Source organism: Vicugna pacos, chromosome 21, assembly GCF_048564905.1.
Source record: "Vicugna pacos chromosome 21, VicPac4, whole genome shotgun sequence".
Classification (NCBI taxonomy): Eukaryota; Metazoa; Chordata; class Mammalia; order Artiodactyla; family Camelidae; genus Vicugna; species Vicugna pacos.
The window spans coordinates 32,867,818-32,889,870 of record NC_133007.1 but is presented as its reverse complement, the minus strand read 5'-3'; the positions used below and the strand labels follow the sequence as shown (position 1 = coordinate 32,889,870).

The following is a 22,053-nucleotide window of genomic DNA, read 5'->3' as shown; positions in this document are numbered from 1 at the left end:
GAATCGGAGTTCCCTCCTGCTGCACATTCTGTTTTCCTGGCAGGAGCATTAAAAAATACATATACTTTTAAACAGACTATATTTTGGAGCAGTTTTAGGAAGGTACAGAGAGTCCCCATACACCTCTGCCCCGCCAGAGCGGTTGATTTGTTTCAGGCCGTACGCCTGCACTGTCTGCACTGGGCTGCCTTCTTGGCACTCTGCACTCTGTGGGCTTGGATACGCGTATGTGATGACATGTACCCACCGCTAAAGGCTCACACGAGAAGTGTCATGACCCTAAACGTCCCCCGAGCTCCCCCGGTGCCCCCCCGCCCCCCGCCCCGGCCACCACTGAGCTGTTTACTGTCTCCATAGTTCGTCTTTCCCAGACTGTCACAGGGTTGGAATCACACTGCCATTTCAGATTGCCTTCTTGCACTTAGTAACGTGCATTTCAGGGTCCTTCTCGTCTTTTCACGGCTTGGCAGCTCTTTTTTTTTTTTTAGTGCTGAATAATGTTCCATCGTCTGAATGTCCCACAGTTTGTGTCCACTTACCTCCTGAAGGCTGTCTTGGATCACTTTTAATTGTCCCTTTGGTCTTCTCTGATGGAGAAGTAGGCAGTAAAAAAAAACCAGCTGCTGACCTCTGAACTCAGTTCTGACCGCTCTGGTGAATTGCCCGGAAGAGGGGACATTGCCATCCAGACTTGTGCCCTCAGTTCTGAGAGCCCTGGCCTGTGATACGACACCTCAAGGTTGGTACAGACTCTGTTCAGGGAACACCCGAAACCCCTCTTGTGGAAAGCACCGCCACAAGGTCTGCACGCTGCAGAGTGGGTGATGGGAGTGGGGAGAAAACTGGCCGCAGGCTGGGGTCCGTCTGGGGTCTCTCAGGGTGCACAGCCCAGTCCAGAGACAGTGCAAGGTCCTTGCTGGGTTCCTTGGGAGGTGTGTGTAACTGTGCGGCCAGTGTGCCTTTGCCCACACCACTTAACTTCTCTTTCAGAAACAGGGCTAGGAATTCTTAACCTGGGTTTAGGACATTTAAAGTGTATTGAGGTCTGTAGCTATTTCCGAATGTCATCAAGTTCTCCAGACATTAACTCAGCACACACGGTGCATTTTTGCGAGTGAGCTCAGCATGTGGACTGATGCTCAGGTCCCTGCGTTGCGTTCTGAAGCAGAGTCCCTGTGGCGGTGTTGGGAGCCAGCTTGGGGACGGCTGGGGGCTGGCACCCCTGTGCTGTAGCCTCACTGCTGGGCCTTCATTTCCCCATCTGTAAACGGCATGATTCTGGATGCTTTTCAGTCTTGACATTCTGAGGATGAAAGTAGGCTGGGGTCTGTGGAAGGGCTCTGCCAAGTCTGAAACAGTGTGTCGTATCCTTGCTGAGCAGAAAGGACAGAGTTCCAGTCATGCCTCAGCCCAGGGGCCTCCTCTGTCCGTGTCCCTGTCCTGTGGCCAGAGGCTTGCTCTGCCGGCTCTGCACATCTCCAGTGGAGGCGGCTGAGGGGCAGAAAGGCCCCTCCCTGCTCGCCTCTGTGCTCCTGATGCGGAACAGCACAGCCCCGGCGTCTGCTGTCACAGGGACGCAGTCAGGAAGCTGACGCTTCTCTGAGAGAGACGCTCAGATTTTGTACGTGTGCGTCTGTCTCTCCTCTCATCCAGGGGACAGTGTCTACAGCAGGCTCCGGGGAGTGGGACACTTGGATCACAGGTCTTGTCACCGGTGGGGTTTCAGCAGGGTCTGTGATGGAGCGGGCCCAAAGTCGCCGTCTTTCTGGGACACCCGTGTTCTGGGCACTGTTGTCTCAGGAGCAGTTCCTCTTGTGGACATGGAGGGGCCCAGAGAACTGGTCTCAGTGAGATGCTCACTTACTAATTTCATTTAAAAGTGGGAGTAAACCCACTGCATATTACCGTGAATAACACATCTTTACTAAAAATCACTGTATTTTCCAAATGAAAACTTGTCGTATGATGCTTTGGTGAAAGTATAGCCCCGCAAATGTAGTTGGAGTAGGGAAGAATATGTGAATAGGGTTTGATTTAACTTTGGAGGTTTTATTTGATAAGACACCAAAATCCAGCAAGTCCTGTGGTGAAGGTCGGGGCAGCGTGGACCCTCCCCTGGGTATTGGCGGCTCCCTCCCAGCTGTGTCCGCCCCGTGCCTGGGCCCTCCCTGCCTGTGGTGCTGCGGCACCTGCGCTGGTTGTTTGCTCAGGCATGGTGTCCCAGATGCTCACACGCTGGACTTTGCTCCTTCTGTTCCTGTTACCCCTCCTCTCCAGGGTAGCCTTCAGAGGTTCTCCGCTCATTTCCCCAAAATTCTAGTGTTTCACGAATACTTGAATTTTAGCACTGGCAATAAGTTAGATCAAGTGTCTTCCTTGAAGGGGCAGTCTCAGTTTGTTCATTTTCTAGAAATAATCTCTAGATACCTGTGTCTCTGTAACTAGAGATTGTGTATCATTCTTCCACATAAAGATGTTGTTTGCTGGATCAGTGCTCTTGCTGCAGACGCCGGTGGTTATTTGGTGCACGGCAGAAAGGGCTTCGTGTCCAGTTCACGTTTGTCAGGGAGGACATGAAAGAGACAAGTCTAGGAGGGCTTGGCGTGTCATAAGTTAGTCATTTTGCTTCACCATAGAGGTTCTTGAGCATGTTGGACCATCATCTGTGCCTCCTCAGTACAAATATCATCCCAGCTAAAAAGGCAGTGTTGCTGTGAAAAAGGGTTTGAAGGGGTTGTGGGAGTCTCTGGGCCACACTGTGGAAGCAGCTGTCCTGAGCGATTCCGCCCTGTGGGAGTTGTAGTTGGACACAGAAGGCCAGCCTGAGTGCTCATCAGTCACGCTGATCTGCAGCCTTGGGAGCATCGGGCTGTGCGCGTTACGTCCCTTGCTGTGAGCTCCCGGCATGGGTGTGTTTTCAGGGGGCTCCTGATGGGTGGGCCTTGGTGAGGAGTGCTCCTCCTGCAGTGCTCAGGGAAGGGTAAGCGTTGGACCCCTTTAAAGTAAGTCTGTGCGTACGTCTTTGGGTATGTGTCCTCAGTGCGTGGGCTCCCTGCCTGGGGTCTCGTCTCTGCCGCAACCCTACAGCGCGTGCGGTGCGGCTGGGGAGGTGCAGCCCGCACCTCTGGCCACTCATGGCCCTTCCTAGGGCTCCTCCACTTGGCTGGCAGAGCTCTTCCTGCTCGGAAACTGCCTCAGAGCTGACTGTGCCTCAGTGGTTTAGACCCTAGCTCTCGGGCATCATTTGAACCACGTTTATTTCTTGCTCTTGGCTCACTTTTCTCTTTTCCTTGGTAGTTCAGCTTTAAAAATGTCTTTGTTTTTCCAAATTTCACAGATCTTTTAAGGTGACATTTGTTATGAATTTGCTGGCTTGGAGAACTTTTTCAAGTTATGGAGCACTGTGTACTCAACTTTATTTTTTTAAGTAGTCTTTTATAAAATTGTTGTCTCTGAAGTGACTGTTACGAGAGCTCGAGACGGACTTTCTAATAATGCTGATGCTAATCAGTCTGCTTTAGTTGGAAGTGAGGAAGCAGGACTCTTCCTGATGACCGAGAAGTAGCTCTGCAGGCCGTTTGTTACGGAGCTGTCATGCAGCCGTGTGTGCGTCTTTTGTGATGCTCTTCATCATAAAGCATGACTCCTGCCCATGAAAGTGAGCTTTTCCAGGTTTAATAAGATCAGGAGAAAATATTATTTCCTTTTTTAATGGAAGTGTAGTTGATTTACAGTGTTGTGTTAGTTTCTTGTGTACAGTGAATGATTCTGCCCTTTGTATACTAATATATACATAGTCTTCTCCGTTGTGGTTAATTACAGGATGTTGCATACAGCTCTCTGTGCTGTGCAGTGGGACCATGTTGTTTACCTGTTTTACATACAGCAGTGTGCGTCTGCTGACCCCAGACTCCCAACCCCTCCTTACCCTTTCTTTGGTCACCATCATTTTGTGAGAAAATGCTCTGAGTCGTGTGTAAGGCGTGTTTGTATTGAGAGGAGCCCTGGCGGGCATCGTCGTGTCGAGGCTCCTTGTTGTCCAGGGTGTGGGGCCTGGCGGGGCCTCAGCTGCACGAGTCTGCGGTGTGGAGGCCACCAGGCCCAGCGCCCCGTTGTGCACATGGACCTGCGCGTCACCTCCCCCTGATGGGCGTGCTCTGTGGGTGCTCACTTTGCAGTGGCCATGGCATCGCTGTGTTCGTGGAACCTAAACTGAGGGTGAGGACCGACTTCCAGTTTGACACACGGTGGCTTCAGCTTTCCTTACTTGCGACACTCAGAGTTAAATTGAAACAGTCTCTATTGTAAGAACTTCCTCTGTGATTCTTTCTTGGCATGAACTTTGCAGCTCCCCTCATGCAGGTCACAGTGGTGGGTCTCACTGTCCCACGAGCTTCCTCCTGGGACGTGTGGGCAATGTTCCCCGGGCTGGACTCCCAGGGCGGAGAGGGTGGCCCACCCGGCTTGCTCACTGTCTGTGCGCCCAGGCCAGCTGCTTCCCTTCAGTCCTGAGAGGTCCCCGGGGTGGGCGGCCTTACTCTGCTCGCAAGAGGAAGGGAAGTTCTGAGCATGTGTGGGGCTCCAGCCCCGAGGCGCAGTGTCACCTGTGAGCACTGAGACCGGCAGGCATCCAGCTCTCAAGGCCCTTACTGCGTCCAGAAAGATGTCGGGCCGCAGAGACGCAGCAGACACTCTGCGAGAGGGAAGTGGGTGGGGAAGGGTCCTTGGAGGCTGGGCTGTGCTTTTGCGTGTTCCTCCGGGCACTTCTCTCCTCCCCACCTCCTGCACACAGGCTCCCCCTGCCCTGCGGGCAGCTGCTCTCCCTGCTGGCTGTCGCCTGTGTGCTTTGCCATCTTTCTGGGTTATTTGTCTTTGAGGAGGGTTCAGGTAGGCAGCCTGAAGTTGGGTATTGCTTGCTTGCTTTAAAAAAAAAAAAGAAACCCAGTCAGACAATCTTTCCCTTTTAATAAAGGGCGTTTACACCGCTTACACCCAGGGTGACTATTGGTGTGATCAGATGCAAGTCTGCTGTTGAGGGCAGCTTCCACAGTGTGAGAACCTTCAGGAGTGCCCTTCCCGGCCTCGCTGGCCGCCTGTTGCCTGTGCGTGCTGCATGCCCTGCACCTCGTTGCTGCTGCTTTTGCTTCGGCCGTGGACTGTCTTCAGAAGAAGAGGTCTCATGGCCGTTTCTGGTGCTCTTCAGTGTTTCCTTCCAGAGTCATTCCCCTTGGCTGGAGAGCTCCTGTCAGCCTCTCCTGTAGAGGTGTTGTCTGTGGAGCTGTCGCGAAGAGGGTAGAGGTTCCCGGTGCCCCCTCGTTGCGGACACCTCCATCACCGGGGCTGGCAGAGCAGAGGGCCCCGCATCCCGTATCAGCGCCACTGTCACCGCAGACTGTGCCCACACTCACTCAGATCCTGCTGCCTGTCCCTTGCTGTCCAGGGTCCCACACGGGTACGGCCTAGCCGTGTGTGTGGCTGTCCTGTCCCCTCCAGCTCCTCTGGTCTAGGACAGAGTCTCAGTTTTTCCTGGTCTCCTCTGACCTGGGCAGTTTTGAGGACCACCAGCAAGATGTCTTCTGGAGCCTGTCTGGTGTTTTCTTCTTAGGCGGGGTTTGGTTTTGGAGGGAGGTGACCATGGAGGCAAAGCGCCTTCTCAGTGCGTCCTGTGGCTACTGGCATCCCCCTGGCTCCTAGGGGCCCACCCAGGTGCCTGTGCCAGGAGGATCCGCTTGCCCACAGCTCCACCAGAGTTGGAGCTGAGTTCATTGCATCACCTGAAAATGACTGTGGTGTTTGTTTCGCTTGATGTCATCTTGGTTGTCAAGACTGTTATTTTCTTAAATGTTTTGTCACTTGTGAAAGTATCTGCTTCCTCCATCCCCCAGAGGGAAGAGGTAGATTGTTCTAGGTCATGACTTGCACCTTTGTTGACAGTTGTGATGTCTTGTTTTAGGAATGCTGGTCCCTAACAGGTATCTTTGGGGACAAACGGCCACTGAGCCGGTGTTGGCAGCTCTGAATGCCCCCACCGCCAAGTTGCAGCTGTCCTTCCAGGACGGCCGCAGCCCGTCTGCTGGAAAGCCTGGCCTGCCCAGGGGCTGTGCTGTGCTCTCTGTTCCCAGCCATCACAGGAGGAGACGGGCTCCTCTCTGGACCGCGAGTGTCAGGAGCCGTGGTGTCCGCACGGATGAGCTTCCTCAGGTCTGGAGGGACAGCTGCCTCGTGAGTTGGTGTGGCGGGGAGGAGCAGGGCCGGCTTCCTGGGACATCAGGTTTGGCAAGCCCTGTCTGCGGCTGTGAGAAGCAGGACAGGTGGTCACAAGAGCTGACTTCATCATCATGCTGTTAAAAATGTGATTTTCTGCAAGAGGAAGCCTTGCAGTGTGGCTTTTCTTGCTTTCTGACCCACGTTGAAAGTAGGTAAATGGTTCATCTTGAGCCCAGCCCCGTCATTTTCATCAGTAAGGGCTGTACTTAAACAGCTGGAGTCTGAGGGATGGAGGCAGTCTCTTTGCTTCCTTTGCAGGGAGTGTGACAGAGCTAGTCATGGTGGCCGCATGCAAGTGTGTTCCTTAAGTATGTGGAGTCATTTGAGAGCTTAGAATGGCTTCTCTCCTTTAGTCAGAGCAGTTGAATATTCAAGTTTACTCTCTGAGGCTTGTTAACGAGGTTTGGGGCCCTGGAGGCAGCTCCTGGGGACCCGGTAGCTGCCTTGTAAATGAACAAGAGGCGCTCTGGCTCCCTGTGTCCCAGTAGTGTGCGCCGGGTGCCTGCACAAGGGTCTCCCGGGGGGCGGTGGGGAGGCAGCAAGGTCCCTGACCTTCTGGTCCCCTCGAAGCACCAGATCCCCAAGTGGCCAGTGGGCTCTCCACGCGGTCTGGTCACTGCTGACGCAGGCCTTCCGTTACTCGGTAGATGGTGCCGGCGGGCTGTGGTGATGGCTTGTACCTAACGCGAGTTTGTTTCTGTACTCTTTGGCGATTCTTGAGTGCAGGATGAGAACCCGGCCTTTTGATGACAGTTCCTTGAGGGCCGGTCTCCCTTCTCATTCCGGGGACGCGGGGAGGCTGCAGAGAGCCGCGCCGGCCCACTGCGGGGACACCGGGCTCTCTGGGTCCCCAAGCCTGCCTCCGGGTCAGTGTCCAGGCCACGTGGATGGCCTTGAGGCTGTGGCCTGGGAGGAGGCATCTGGAGGCTGAGCTCGTGGGTGTGTGTGGCTGTCATGTGGCCTGGGAAGGTCTTTGTGAGGTGCCTGGAAGTGTGCTGTCCACTCAGTCACTCCGCTCGTAAACCCCTGGAAGCCTGTTCTTGGCCACGGAGAATTGGAATGTCTTACGACCTTCCCTTGGGACCTGTTTCCAAAGAAGCTGGAGTTGAAGACGGACAGCAGGTCTCCGTTGGCGAGGCGTGAGCATGAGGGTGGCCTCAGTCACATAGTTTGATGAGGAAATAGTGAAGAGGATGAAAGTTCACAAGTCTTGTTTGTTGTGTGTGAGTGGATTACTTGCGTTTCTGAAGGCAGGGTTGGCAGGGGCCTTGGTGCTGTGAGGCCACCTTCACTCGTGTGCACCTCTTGTTGGCCACCAGCCCAGCCTCCCGCGGGTGCAGGGCTGCCCTCATCCGCCTGAGGGCTCCGTGGTGCGTCTTCCCTCCTCATGCTTCCTGGCGCTGGAGGACGTGGATGGGGGCTGTTTGCTTGTTTTGTAAGGACTCACGGGGCAGACAAGTTTTGAGTTGCCTTCCTACAGCCTGGAAGCTGTCTTCTCTCTCACAGACTCAGCCATGAAAAGCTACCCGGAGGGTCACTCACACGTGTGTCCTTGCATGCGTGTGAGAGTGCACTTGTGTGTGCTCACACAGGCCAGCGAGCTCCTCCCTGGCTGCCCCTGGTTCTGACAACTCGGGGCTGTCTGTCAGCACTGAGTTTTGCTGATACTAAGTGTGGGCTGCTGTAAAATGTTGTAAGACCAAAAGGCCACCTGACTGAGGTGAAAGGAAGGAAAAAAACCATTTTCTGTCCCTTTCTAATTTAAAAGACTTTTGTTTTATTTTTTCTCCAGTGTCACTGTGGTATAGTTGACTTTTAACCTTGTCTGAGGAGGTGGTGTGTGCGTGCTGAGAAGCCACCGTCTGCCAGCCACGCAGCCACAGACGCTGTCCTGCTGAGGAGAACAGTTAAGACGCGCTCTGTCCCTTCCTGCGGTGATGTCTCTGCGCCCGCCTTCCTTCCCCTCCCCTGCCCCACCCCCTGTCCGGGTCTCCAGCACTCACCCTGGGGCTGGGATTTGTCTTTGCTCTTTTGTGTTGCTGTGTGGAGGTAGGTGGTGTGTTCTGGGTCTCAGCTCGATTTTGATCCCTAGGCTCACCCCGTAGTCTTACTTGCTCAGAGCAGCTTCAGAGCAGGGGCTTCCTGCTCAAAAGGAGATGTTCCGGACGGGTCACCAGCAGTGGTGCCGAGCACTCGTGTAAGCCTCGCTGCCGCAGGGACTGTAGTCTGGGACAGCCCAGAGCCTAGACTTTTTCTCTCTCCCAGGGGAGTTGAGGATTCAGGGCCGAGGGCTGTTTTAGATTCTTTACCTTGCCACTTGTTTCATGGAGGGAGCTGACTCCACAGTTGCACAGCGTGGGATACTCCCGCAGGTGCTGGCGGGTGCGAGGTTGCTGTGTCAGGGAGGCAAGGCAGGATGGAGGGTGGAGGCAGCTCTCTGGCGCCCATGGGGTCCACACATGCACCCCTGCTACCAGGTTCTTGGCTTTCGTCCGCCTGGCTGGAGCCTGCAGAGCACTGGACCCATGCAGCCTGGACTTGCTGGGGCCCTGGGCTTGCCGCTTCCGGTGCAGCTTTGTTTCCTGTTGGCTGTCACTGCAGACACACACAGAGTTACAGGCATCCACACACACGATGCTGAGGTTCAGAGTCATACGAAAATCAGTTCTCAGAAAGGGTGGACGGTGTCATTTGTCCCTGACGTCCCCCTGGGATGCAGATGTCCGTGGGAGGTGTGGGGCGGCTGACTGCTCCTGGCTCTGTTGGTCCATGGCGAAGCAGTTGTGTCCCCCAGAGAGCCTGGGAGGTTGTGGGCGGGAGGAAGCTTTTGAGTTTCCCCGGGACTCTTTAATCCCACCCCATTTATGTCCCAGATGACTTTGCTTCTCACACCTGTCCCTCACCTTGAGCAACACCGCAGCGTCTTCTTTGCCTTGGGTCACAGGTACCCATTTCCAGGTGGCAAGAGGGCCAGTCTGAGAGGAGAGGGGCTCATGAGGCCTGCGCGGCATCCACACTGCAGTCCTGGGGCCAGTGTTTGCTCAGGCGGTCGGGTGTGTGGACTGTGTGGATCTCACCCTGTGTTGTGCCCTGTGCTCTGCAGGGTGGCATGTGAACACCATCTGTGCCCCGGTGGCACAAGTGGTTTAATTCTTGCTTTTCTGCTGTTAAACAGCAACAGGAGAAAACAGGCTAGGATTATGGGCCCCTGCAACTTTATAAATCTGTGTGGAACCATGCCCGGTGGCCTTGGGGAGTCAGCCGTATGAGTCCAGGGTCATTGAGGGAGCGCTGCTCATCGGGAGGCTTGTCGTCGTACAGGGGTGGAGGGATGCTGATTCAGTGTCTGCTTGAGACGTGGCTGGTGGGGGCTCATTTCTAGTTTTCTTTTAGTGTGTCTGCATTATCTACATTTTTTACAATAGAAACATGCTGCTTCTGTTCTCACAGTCAGTGTTTGTTTCAGTAGAGGTCTGGCCTCACCCGCTCCCTCTCTCCAAGCCCTGACCCGGTGCCCGAGTCGTGCCTGAGGTAGCACATCCGTCGAATGTGTTCCAGTCACTTTTTCTAACTGTTTTTCAGTGACTGGCAGTGACATGAAAGTTGAAACTCCAGACGAGAGAGTTACTTGACACGGCTTAGTTGAGTAAACAAATGGCCTTGTGTTTTAAAGATTGCGCTTTATTTCTTGGTTAGGCTGTAAGTCTGGGACAGAATGTCGATTTCTGGACTTGGACAGAGCCCTGCGGTCCTGTTCCCGGTGCAGCAGAGGCTGAAGTAATAGACTTCTTTGGGTTTTGCTTGGTGCATCCCCTGCGGTGGTCGCTGTTGGCAGTTCTCATGGCTTTGCGGGGGCTCCACTACCTGCTCCGCGGCCCTCCTCCTCTGCCTTCCCCACCTGCACGGCAGTGCCGCTGATGCACATGGCACTTTGCCTCATGGGACGCAAGTGTGTCTGTGGCAGAGCCGACCTGTGCACCCCTGCAGGTGGATAGCCTCGCCCCTGCCCTGCTGCCCTCAGAGAGCCCCTTCACCCCCCGCCCTGCCCTGTCGCATCCGTTTGTGGAGCTGAATGTGCTCACTAAACATTTGACGGTCAAGTGAGTGAATTTGGGGGTGAGCACACAGTACACCTTCACTGACAGACGCCCTCCAGGCAGAGTTTGAATAGCTGAAGGCACTGATTTCTTACAGTGAGAATTCGGAGGTCCTGGTTCTGTGGCCCGTGTTCCCTGACCGGCCTGTATGTGGGTTCTGTGTGGTCTGGACGGAGGACTGCCGCTGTCTGGAGGGCCCCGCCGTGAAACCAGACCTGGAGGGGGGTCCTTGGGTCTTCACTGTGTCCTGCTGGCCCCCCTCCGCAGGGAGTCGCTGGCTCCGGGAACTCAGTTGAGTGGTAGGTCAGGTCCAGATGCAGCTTCCCCTCCTTCTGGAAGAGTCCTGAGGCCAGTTCACGTGGACTGTGTGGAGACGGTGGAGATCTGAAGGGCAGGCCTGGGGGTCACGCCACGCCCGTGCCACCAGCAGCCCCTGCGCAGGGAGCAGGGGCTCCTGGACCCAGGGGTCCGAGGTGGCTCTCCTTTGTGTGACGCTGCCTCATCGGCCCCGGGCAGAGTGAGGTCCCACACGAGTGCTGGAAAGCGTGTTGTCCTATGAGGCGTCCGGCCTGCTTTATACACATGAGTACTTGTAGTGTTTGGCTTTTTGTTGATGGCTTAAGGTTGGGGCTCTTACAGCGTGAGTTAGGCAGCAGGCCCGGGTGCGCTGGCCATGCGCTGGTGTCTTTCTTCCTGCAGTGTCCACTCTGTCATCCACCCAGCATTGGCTTCTTGGCTCGGCTGTTTACCATCTGCTCTGGGCTCGGGCCCTGGGACCTGTCAGTGCAGGTCTGTGCAGTGGGCTTTCCTCTGGAGCAGGCGCTGGGCGGCCGCCCTCAGATGTTGCCGTGCCCCTCACCCCAGGAGCATGCACGTCACTGGGTGTGCGCCACAGCCACACACTTCTCCTCCTTCAAACATGAGTCCTGGTGACGGTCACTCCGGTGTCCCTGCTGCGCCCTGGGAAGCACCAGCCCAGTACTCGCTCAGGGTCCTCTGTCTTCTCTGGGTTTTCTGCAGGTGGACCTGTGTACTCTTGGTGGTTGTCTCTCAGCAGAGACCTGTTTGGCTGACAGCACAGATGGGACTCTCCACCTCCCTAGACCAACCCCCTGGCCATGCGGTAGCCTCAGGGCCGGGCCCAGTGTAGCCTACACAGTCCACACCTGGAGCCTCATGGCATGCAGCCAGCTCAGGAGAAAAGGAGTTAAAAACAGATCAGCGTTCTGCAACTGGGGTGCCAGAAATAACGTCTTTCCGCAGTGAACTTCTTGGTGTAAGGGAGGAGTTTTATATATCTGCATTTATATTTGGACCTGAATTGAGTAGTTTGGAGATGCAGAAAATAGAGTGTTTGGTGAATAAAGATGAAGGTGTATATTTTTGAGCAATGAGGATTGGAAACTGTGAAATGACAAGTTTCTGTAGCAGATCGTTTTTTCCCTAAGTTTTTTGTTTTTCTGTATTTACAAAAATTTAGATGAATATTCCTTAGGAAATTGTTGAAAGCGATGACCACATAAATGGACTTGTGCACGTGTACATCTTCGTGAACTGACCTGGGAGAGACGTGACAAAGCAACCTGCCCCGAGCGCTCGCGTTTCTGGATGCCCTGCCGAGCCCACAGCGTCGCTCAGTGGTCCAGGCGGTGCCTCTCCAGTTGGGTGGCCTCCTATCCCCACATTCAGTTTTCAAGGCACATCGAGAGCCCCATTCACTGCTAACGTTTGATTTTTTTCTTTTCCAAATTATCCTGTAAACTTTTAACTCCATTTGGAAACTGGTGGAAGGTCTGTGTCAGAAGCTCTTACATCTTTGAGAGGAGGTGAAGGGCCCAAGTGTGCTTTGTTCCTTGGGGTGCACGCCAGCCCCGCCAGGCCCTGACGGCTCCGGCTGCCTCATGGATGGTGTAGGGCAGACATGGTGGCCCCACCTTCCAGGAACCAGTTAGAAAGGCTTTCCAGACACATCCCAGCTTCACGTATTTTAGGGCCAGCTCTTTTAAGACCATCGGTGTCCATGGTGAGCCCGCGTGCTGCGTCTTTTTCTTGCTGGTGGGCTGCCCTCAGGGAGAACCAGGGTCCAGGGTCCTCGTGTGCACCACTCATGCCCTTAAAATCTCTGGTTATTAAAGGATTTTCAACTTTACACCCCCACCCTTCCCCCAAAAACCTGCACAGAAGAAGAAACAAAAGCCAGTGCCTGAGAATTTCTGGTCAGTCTTTCTTGCCTCTTCTGATCACACCTCCTCTCCTGTGTTCTGGTTTTTTCAAGTTGTGCTGGTCACATAAATGATTCTAACCCAAAGAGGGTCCCCCCGGCACAGGGGGCTGGGGGCTCCTGCCCTGTGCATTTGGGTCCGGGGTGTGGTGCGGTGTGCAGGGCTGAGGGAAGGCCTCGGAGAGGGTGCAGTGCTGGATCGTGGGGAGCCTTCCCGACCTTCCGGCCACTGCGCACGGCAGACTGCCTTTGTGTGTGACTAGGCTTACAGCTCGGACTGATGGCTGAACTTAGCATGTCTGTCTTAGTCTGTCAGTATTCAAGGTCTTGTGTATTCTAGTGTCTTAAAGAAAGCCTGAGAAGACATCGTGGGAGCTGCCTGTGATTTCTAGTCCTGCTACCTGCTTTATCTGTGCCCTAGTAACACACAGACTTACCTTGGAATCTTTTCCGGCTCTACATTTTTGTTCTTTTCTTTCCTTTCTTTCTTTCTTTTGTTTTTTTTTAAAGGAGGCACTGGGGATTGAACCCAGGACCCTGTGCATGCTAAGCACACACTACCACTGAGCTGTGCCCTCCCCTACATTTTGGTTATTTTCTATGGAGATTGTTACGGTGGTCAAGCTTCAGTGTCATGATGTGAAATTAGTTTCAAGAGTTGGAACTAAACACCACTCTGGTCAGGATGGTGGACTTTGATCTTTAATAAGAACACGAACACACAGACACACACAGAGATACATGCACAGACACACACACAGACACAGACACAGACACACAGAGACACATACAGAGACACACAGACACACAGAGACACATACAGAGACACACAGACACACACAGAGACAGACATAGACACACAGACACACACACACACAGACACCCTCCCCCCCACGTATCTCTTGAACCTGAGGGCTTTAATTCATGTCTTTGCCGCCCTCGTCTGAGCCGAGATGACCCGAGTGGTAGTTTTCTCAGCTGGGATGCTGTGTGGATGGCCCGGTCTAGAATCACAGGAAAGGAGCTGGCTCGTCGCTCGCAGGGGCCCTGATTCTCTGAGGAAGGCGGTCCCGAGCAGGGGCGGGCCTTTCCACTGGCCCACGTGGTGTGGGTCGTAGGCTTGGTGGGCCACAGGGCCTCTGTGGGTGCGATACAGAAGGAGCCACAGATGCCATGTTCCTGGTGAGCATGACTCCCAGCACGAGTGCCGCCGCTTGCTGTTCTCTCTAGGGGACATTTTTGTGACCAAAGCACTAGGGTCAAAAGCCTAAGACCTGGTTGACTTCTGTGAAAATACTGCACGTTTGCAGAATCTGATGCTGCATTTTACAGAGCTGTTCAGCATGAAAGGTCTCTTTAAAAGGTATCACAAGGCTGCTCTCCCTTCTGAGTGGGATGGGTCACACTGTGTGTGGAGTGTCTACAAGCACCCAACCCCCACACCTCATGGCCTTTATCTTGCCTTCTGAGACAGCCTGCACTCTATGGAGTATGTGTCTTTCTGGATAAATCTACCTTTACTCAAAAAAAAAAAAAGAGGTGAAGAAAATTACCAGTAAAATAATTACTTATTATTCTTGTCTTTTTTGCAACACTGCCTCCCCTGTGATTCACGCGAAGTAGCTGTTTCCCTCACTGCAGCTTTGTAGGAGTGCGGGTGAAACCACCTCCTCTCGGTCTGACTTTGCTCTGAACGACAAGGAAGTAAGAATGCAGAACAGGACCGTTTTGTTGAGCCCTTACACAAGGTTTTTTCTTGTTGAGTACCTGCTGGTGCTGAGTGCTGTGTTAAGTACTTTTAAGGCCCTGGATCCTCACCGCTCACAGATAAGTTCATAAAATGAGGCACAAGATGTGAGCGGCACAGGCAAGTGAGGAGACGTGTGGGGCTGATGGGAGTTAAGAGACTTCCGAGAGGAGTCGAGGCCTTGGGGAAAGGAAGGGGGTGAGAGATGGCACTGGGGAGGTTCCATGCTGGAAGCAACAGTCAGTCTGAGTCCGGTCTCAAAGCAGGCAGAGGGGAGGCCCTGCTGGGCAGAGAGCAGAGACTCCTCGAAGAATTGCTGTCTTCCTGGTAGGAGGTGGGGAGATCTCAGGCTAAAAGCTGGCAGGGGATTTAGGAGGACGGCTCCAGAACCACCCTCTTTAGCTGGAAGAGCCTTACACACACTTGCATTTGCGCAGTCCTGCCAGAGAAGACCCAGACAAGCAGTTCCCCAGTGAAGACACAGAATTGCCAGCAGGCACAGTGGAGAGATGCTCATTGTTGCTAATTATCAGAGAAATGCAGATCGAAACTACAATGAGGCATCACCTCATACCAGTCAGAAGGGCCATCATACAGAAGTCCAAGAACCGACAAATGCTGGAGAGGCTGTGGAGAAAAGGGAGCCCTCCTACCTGCTGGTGGGAGTGTAGTTCAGTGCCGACATGATGGAAGACAGTATGGCGATTCCTCAAAAACCTAAAACTAGACTTGCCTTATGACCCAACAACCCTGCTCTTGGGCATATATCCAGGGGGCACTCTAGTTAGAAAAGACACCTGCACCCCAATGTTCATAGCAGCACTATTTACAATAGCCAAGACATGGAAACATCCTCTATGTCCATCAATAGATGACTGGATAAAGAAGATGTGGTATATTTATACAACAGAATACTACTCAGCCATACAAATAAAAAATAATGCCATTTGCAGCAACATGGATGGACCCAGAGATTGTCATTCTAAGTTAAGTAAGTCAGAAAGAGAAGAATATCATTTGGTATCACTCATATGTGGAATCTAAAAAAAGACAAACGAACTTACTTACAAAACAGAAACAGACTCACAGACATAGAAAACAAACATGGTTATGGAAGGGGAGAGGGTGGAAAGGGTTAAATTGGGTTCAAGATTTGCAGATGCTAATGTATATACAGAATGGATAAGCAAGGGAACTATATTCAATATCTTATAGTAACTTATGAAGAAGAATATGAAAACAAATATATGTGTGTTCATGTGTGAATCACTGCTGTACAGTAGAAATTGACACGTTGTAAACTGACTATACTTCAATAAAATATATACACATACACACATAGAGTCCTGCCAGGGAGCAAGACTGGTCACCTTCCACCTGCATGCTGGGTCCGGATGGACAGGTACATGTGGCCTTGGCAGCTGCAGAGCTCACCCTGGACCGCCCGCCACCCGCCGTCCCTATTTCAGGCCCCTGTACTTGGTACCTCATGTACTGGTTCAGCCTTCGTGCCACAGGATGGAGAAAGGGTTCTGTGGCTGAAGATGAGAGGTTGCCCTCAGGGACGTCCCAGGTAAGTGGGTGCTGGCTTGGCGAGAAGACCCCCATCCAGGGCCGGGAAGAGCCGCTGCCGCCCGGAGTCTTGAGGTCTTGACGCTCCTCCAGAAGCTGACTGGCCTTCCGGCTCACCTGGACCAGGACCCAGGCCTCCTGAGCCTGCCCAGTGGTTGTCACCTGCCTGACTCCGGCCCCCACCTCTGTCTCTGTGAAACACACGGAGTCAGCAGTTTTTCTGTTTTTTTTTTTTTTTGGTGGAGGGAGGAGGTACTGGGGATTGAACCCAAGACCTCGTGCATGCTAAGCATGAGCTCTACCGTTTGAGCTATACCCTCCCCCACCGGAGTCAGCAGTTCTGATCACAAATACATGTCCTGACAGTGCCGGTCTTATGCCTGTGGCAGGCAGGCTGGCAGCGGACGAGCATGCGCCCCAGCCCCGGGCTGCGCATCTCGGCCCGGCATCAGTGAGAGCGCACAGCACTTTGCTTTTTGCTGAGTGAAGCAGCTGACGGAGCTATGAACTTGAGGTGTTGGTGTAAGTCACATGCTAGTTATGTACTTTCTGGAGGAGCCGGTTTCTGGCAGGGCCATCCCATCTGTCAGCATCCGTCTCAGGAGCCTGCTCTGTGGTGGCTCCAGAAGACTGCTCCGCGGTCAGCCAAGCGATGGGTGCGTGTTCAGCGTGTCTCCTGCCCCCAGGATCGCACGTCTGGACTGAGGAGTTGGCACCCGCACATTTGGCGGCAGGGGAGGCTGGCTGGACTCCTCTGCTCCCTGTGCCATTGCCCTCCGGCCCCTGGGGGTGGGCAGGGGCGGTGGGCAGAGTGCTGGTGGACAGAGCGGCACCCGCGTGGTCGTGGTGATGATGGCAGGTGGCACCTGCTCTCGGTCCCACCACAGCCCTCATGCTTGACCATGAGAGTCCCCAGTCTGGCGTCCAGCGTGGATGTGGTGCAGGTGTCCCCACGCTACACCGCTCATTTTGGTGTGATTTCAGAAATAGGGCTTTTCTGTTCAAGTTCAGCCGTTAACTTGCTTTAGAATCGGGGGAGAGGGATGCCACTGGGGTTAGACTGGGTGATCTCTGAAGATCTCTTTCCCATCCCGTCTGTTGCTTCCTCGAGCACCTCTCACCATGTGACCACATTGTCTTGTCAGTGATCTGAGAGGGCGCAAGGCCTCTGAGGTCGTCAGGTTGGGGGAAGAGAGGGCGGTGCTGCCCTGAGGATTCATTTCCTGTAATGAAAACACCAACTGTGGTTTCTCTGGCCTCCTCCTCCTCTGCTAGCTGCCGCTCTGAGTGACGGTGACATTGACTCAGGAAAACTCTGGGGACAGGCGGACGGCGACGGCCGCCTGAAGGGGTGGCCCGGGCACCGTCAAGAGTGCTTTCAGTGACCCCTGGGACTGCGGCTCCCTGGCCTTGCCCGGAGGTGGTGCTTCTGCCTGGCCTTCCCTCAGCAGGTCTTGAGAGGGCGGGGGCGCTGTGTGCACTTCTGGCACTTTGGTCTGTCTCCTGCCCTGCTTGTCTGTGTCCCTGTTTTCTTTCTTCTAAATATTTACATGTTTGTACTTTGAAGTAGATCTGAGGCAGCAGATTATTTTACCTGCACATACTTCAGTAGTGCCTCTGACAGTTGGAGACTTAGAAAAAGCTGGACCTGTGCTGTGGTTCTTGCCGTGGCGGCTGGTATGAGCAGCCGTGGCAGGGACGTCCTTGCAGATGGCTGAGTGCGCTGAGTGCAGGGTCCCCGGGACAGGTGGCCCCCGCTCCCGCATGGGCCATGCGCAGGGCCTTTGCCTTTTCCTGAGACTTCAGGGGTGGTGTCCGCCGCACAGTGCGTGTGCTTGGTTTTTCCTCACAAGGGTGTGAATGCTGGTAATTCCCGGCGCACTGAGGTTGAAGTACTGGGTTTGTGTGAGGGACGGGCAGCATTGTTGGTGACCTCTGTGGCCCCTTGGTCCATGGCTGGCCACGGTAGAAGGGGCTGAGTGCAGACCTTTGTGCCTGCCTCGCCTTCTTGGGTCCATCATCCCTCTGGTGCCACCTTGAAAGCTTCAGTAGGAGTTTTTATTTTTATTATTTTCACCCCGAGCTGTGCAATCCCTGGGAGGCGAGTGTGGCAACAGCAGTCCTGGGTCACCACCAGGAAATGTGTCCCCAGGGTGTGGCTATGTGCATGACCCGGCTTTGGTGTGAGCTGCCTTGAGCCTTCCTGCCCCGACAGGGTGAGACAAGGGTGGGGCACAGATGGAGCAGGATGTGCGAAGGGTTGGGGTGGGGTGGGCAGGCTGGATGCTGGGCACGGCCCCACCATCACAGCCACAGCCAGGCAGTGCAGAGCGGTCCCGTCTCCCAACCCGAAGTCTGCCCACAGACCGCTTGCAGCGCAAGGAAGCTCCCCACGGAATCTCTGTGGCCTTAGCCATAGTGAAACTCCTACAGTCCAAGTAAGGCTCCTCTGGTTGTGGTCCCTGGCCACCTGTGAGAATGGCTGGTAAGGTCTGCTGACATTTCCTCACAATCCCCACGCATGTGCAGCAGCAAGAGATGCATGCCACATGGTTGGGACATGCCCAGAAAAGTTCTTTTCCCCACTCCCAGTGGAGTAAGGCCCAAAGGGAGGAGAGGTGCTAGGGGTGCAGTGGGGGGACGCACAGGAGGGACGGCGGGACAGAGGGACGGGCCTCTCAAGAGCAAGGGAGGTGAGAGGCTGAGACTGACCGAATCCTCCTGGCTGGCTGAGCCAAAGGTGTTGTGGGAACGAGGCTCTCGCCTGGCGCAGGGAAGAGTTCAGGAGGGAGGCATGGTCAAGTGAGAGCCAGCTTGCTCAGAGAAACACACTCGCTAGGCCGAGTGGGATCTGTGTCACTTGGAAGGGAAATGGTTCAGGAGACGTGTGGTCCATGGACAGCATGGCCGTGTCAGGGAGGTGGGGCGTCTGGTCGAAAGTGCAGGCGCACACGCTGCGCCGGCAGAGCGTAGGCCCCTCCGCAGGCAGGAGCGCCTACCATGTCAATAGGAAGAGTTAAAATGCGGTTTTGGTGAAGCGGCATTTGGCATTGTATGTGGGCCTGTTAGCAGGATGCGGGTGCTGTGGGCTCCCACGCAAGTAGTTACTGGGGCTCCGGGGTGTAGGCTGTGCTGTGTGGGACGCCCTGGGCTGAGGGGCAGGAGCTGCCACCCCCTCTGGATGCCCTCCAGCTGGAGAGATGCAGACTGCAGATGTGATGTACAGGCCTGTCTGGAACCTTCTCCGTGTGTGCCCCATACTGCCCCCAGAATGCAGGGTCCTCTGTGCACGCTCCCAGGGCACGCGGCTTCTCGCAGAGGCAGACATGGACTTGCTGGTCCTGGTGCTTCAGCCATCAGCCCTCATCCCTCCATCTGGCGGAAGCAGCTCCTCTCTTTCCCTGCTCTTCCCGGGGTTTGTTCGTGGTCATGGGGGCTTGGGCGTGGGGGCCAGACCCCCCCGCCTCTCAGAAGGGCAGCCCTGAACTGGGACCCGGCCCGGGCAGGGTGTGGTGGTGGCGGTGGCGGCGGGGGCGGGTGGGCTGCTCTGCCTGGCTTATGTCTGGGTGTTGGTTTTCTTGAGATCGCTGCAGCCACATGCAGTTGTGGGGAGAAACAGAGGGAGCCTTGAACACTTGGCCTGGTTTCTCTAAACATTTTGCCCACTGGACAGTATCACAACCTGGGTGGGATGTGGGCGCTGGTCAACTCCTCTGCTTTTACTCAGACTGCCCGCTGTTTACTTAGGTGTGTGTTTACTTCCGTGCAGTGTTACCCGCCTGCGCTCCCCAGTTCAGCTCCAGTCAGCACGCGGAGTGGCTCCCTCACCAGCAGGCCTGCCCCGTCCTGCGGCCGCAGCTCCTGCTGCTGTCCGTCTCCAGATGTGCCTCTCTGGACAGTCCACAGCGGTGGAGTCACACACTGTATGGCCTCTGGTGTTCGCATCTTCCACTGAGCGTCGTGTTCTCCAGGTTCCTCCATGTTGTGTGTGCCTCCTCCCCTTCTGTGGCTGGTATTCAGCGTGTGGGGTGACCGTGTTTTGTTGAGCCGTTTGTGAGTTGACTCCTGAATCGACTCCTCTCCCTGTGATTGTGAGCGGTGCAGCTGTGGGCGTGCGCCCACGAGGTTTTGTGGGGATATGTTTTGTTCTGCTGGGCACGTACCCAGGAGTGAACCTAGCACTGCTCTGCTTGGATGTAAGCCTCTGGAGTTAAGAGGTTTGTGCTCTCTCTCTTTGGGGAAGCGCACACAGACAGTGGGATGCTGGTGTGCCGTACCGAGTCAGGAGAGCTTCTCCCCACCAGCAGCTTGTCCCCTGCTTGAAATCCTGCTTGAGTGCCAAGCTGCTCACCTCCGCAAGGCAGAAGGGCGCCCTGTTCTGAGGTCCCCTGTTGCTCTGTGTTTCCTTGAGAGCAAGAGACCATGCTGCAGAGGACACCTTGACGAGGTGTCTGGACAGGTGTGGGATGCTGATGGAATTGAGGGCTTCTTGTGGACACCGCTGAGTACAGGCCTTGTGAACAGAGCTAGAGCCCAGGAGAGGCAGCTCCTTCAGGTAAATAGACCAGCCTGCTGCAGGCACAGCGTCTACAGAGAAACCCATGGACTTGGAGCTGGCTGTCGGCCTGGAGAGGTGCGGCCATGGCAGAGGAGTCCCGCGAAGACGATACACAGACGAGAAGGGTCTCCTTTGTGTAAATGAAACAAAAAGGGAATGCAAACTGTTCTCCAGTTTTGAATTACCGCTTTAACGTCACTTCCCTTAAAAACATCTGGTTTTAGTCCCAAACGAGGAGTAGCAGGTCCTGTACGTTGTATGTCTCAGAGGCATTTCTAAACACCTGTCCAGGGCTGGTTGGTGGCGCCCGTGGCGGTGGTGGCGTTGGGGAGGGAGGGGCTGCAGCACACGTGTGCAGGGGGGCGGGTGGAGTTGGACCCTGGACTGGGGAGGCCACCATGAAGGGGGCTGAGGCAGGGGAAGGTCTGGGCAGCTGCGCCTTCAGGGGGTTGTTTGAAAGCTGAAGCCTCGTCTCCTTTTCTTGGGTTGCTTTGCAGCAATGTCTCAGGTTCGGCCCTGGGGCTGCCGGGCTGGCAGGAGTCGGAGTTGCTCTAAACAGTGCCACCTGTGCCAATGGGGAGCCCGCATGCACTGAGACCCCAGGTGGTGTGATTTCACTGTCCCTGTGTGCAGGTGGGCCTGCTCCTTGTCATCGCAGGAGGCACAGGCAGTGGGCATCTGATGCATCTCCAGGTGGAGGGACCCAGAGAGGTAGGAGGCCCTGGGGAGGGATTGGGGCTGTGCGCCAGTTGGCCACAGGCTGTGTTTGCATTTGTGGTCTGCGTTCTTTCGGTCAGGTTGCTGAGGGTGGTTTTCACATTCGTAAAGAGCTGTTCACAGCAGCACAGCCCACAAAGGCCAGAGGGTGTGCTGTCCCGCCCTTCCAGGCTTGGTGCAAGGTGTGCTCTGCAGGGCCGGCCCCAGGGACTGGCTCTGTTAAGCCAGCTTCTTGGATTCTGTCCCATTAAGTGCCACTGGTATGCCTCTGAGCGTGGTAGCACCACGTGGCGAGTGAGGGAAGGGGCTGGGTTTGGGGCACAGTCTTCACAAGAGTTTGCTGGGTAAAGGCAAGTCTGAGCCACTGTCTGGAAGACAGTTTCTGCTGTGCCCTCTGAGCACCATCCTCCCTGTCGTGTGCATCCTGTGCCAGGGCCGTGCCCACTTCTCCACTGAGAAGGCGGGCGCCAGACCTACCAGCTTGCAACGTCCACTAGTCCCATACCCACTTCAATCAGATCCCACTGGCAGGGCTCGCTCCACCTGGAGGGCCGGTGCCCAGATGCTCTCACTCTTATGATGCTTGTGGATTTTGTGTTTTGCGTTTTTCTTCCAAAACAGTTCAGCCTTATGCTCTCCACTCTCAAAGCTCTGCAGTCTGTCATGAAAAGCAGGTGATTTTTTTTTCTTTTACGTGCTTGGGTACAGTTCCACATTGGGGTCCAGGGGTTCAGAATACACGATAAAATGCCCTGGGCTTCACAAGTATGTGCTGCTGTCACATGGAATCCATTCACAAATCTTTTCTCCGAAAATCAGCAGTCTGCTCTGAAACACCTCCTCCTGCCAGGCTCTTGGGCCCCACACGTTCAGC

General features: G+C 54.8%; 1 protein-coding gene across 9 annotated transcripts in view; it reads left to right on the top strand.

Moving 5' to 3' along the window:
• The window catches only part of ANKRD11 (ankyrin repeat domain containing 11), a 133,172-nt gene that overhangs the window by 61,442 nt on the left and 49,677 nt on the right, over positions 1-22,053 (top strand). Inside the window, exon 3 of one of the 9 annotated variants that reach the window (XM_072946826.1) lies at positions 8,060-8,173. The exons of the other annotated variants lie outside the window; for them this stretch is intronic. The gene's annotated coding sequence lies outside the window, so the exon portion shown is untranslated. The remainder of the gene's footprint in view (positions 1-8,059; positions 8,174-22,053) is intronic. 9 annotated transcript variants of the gene reach the window in all.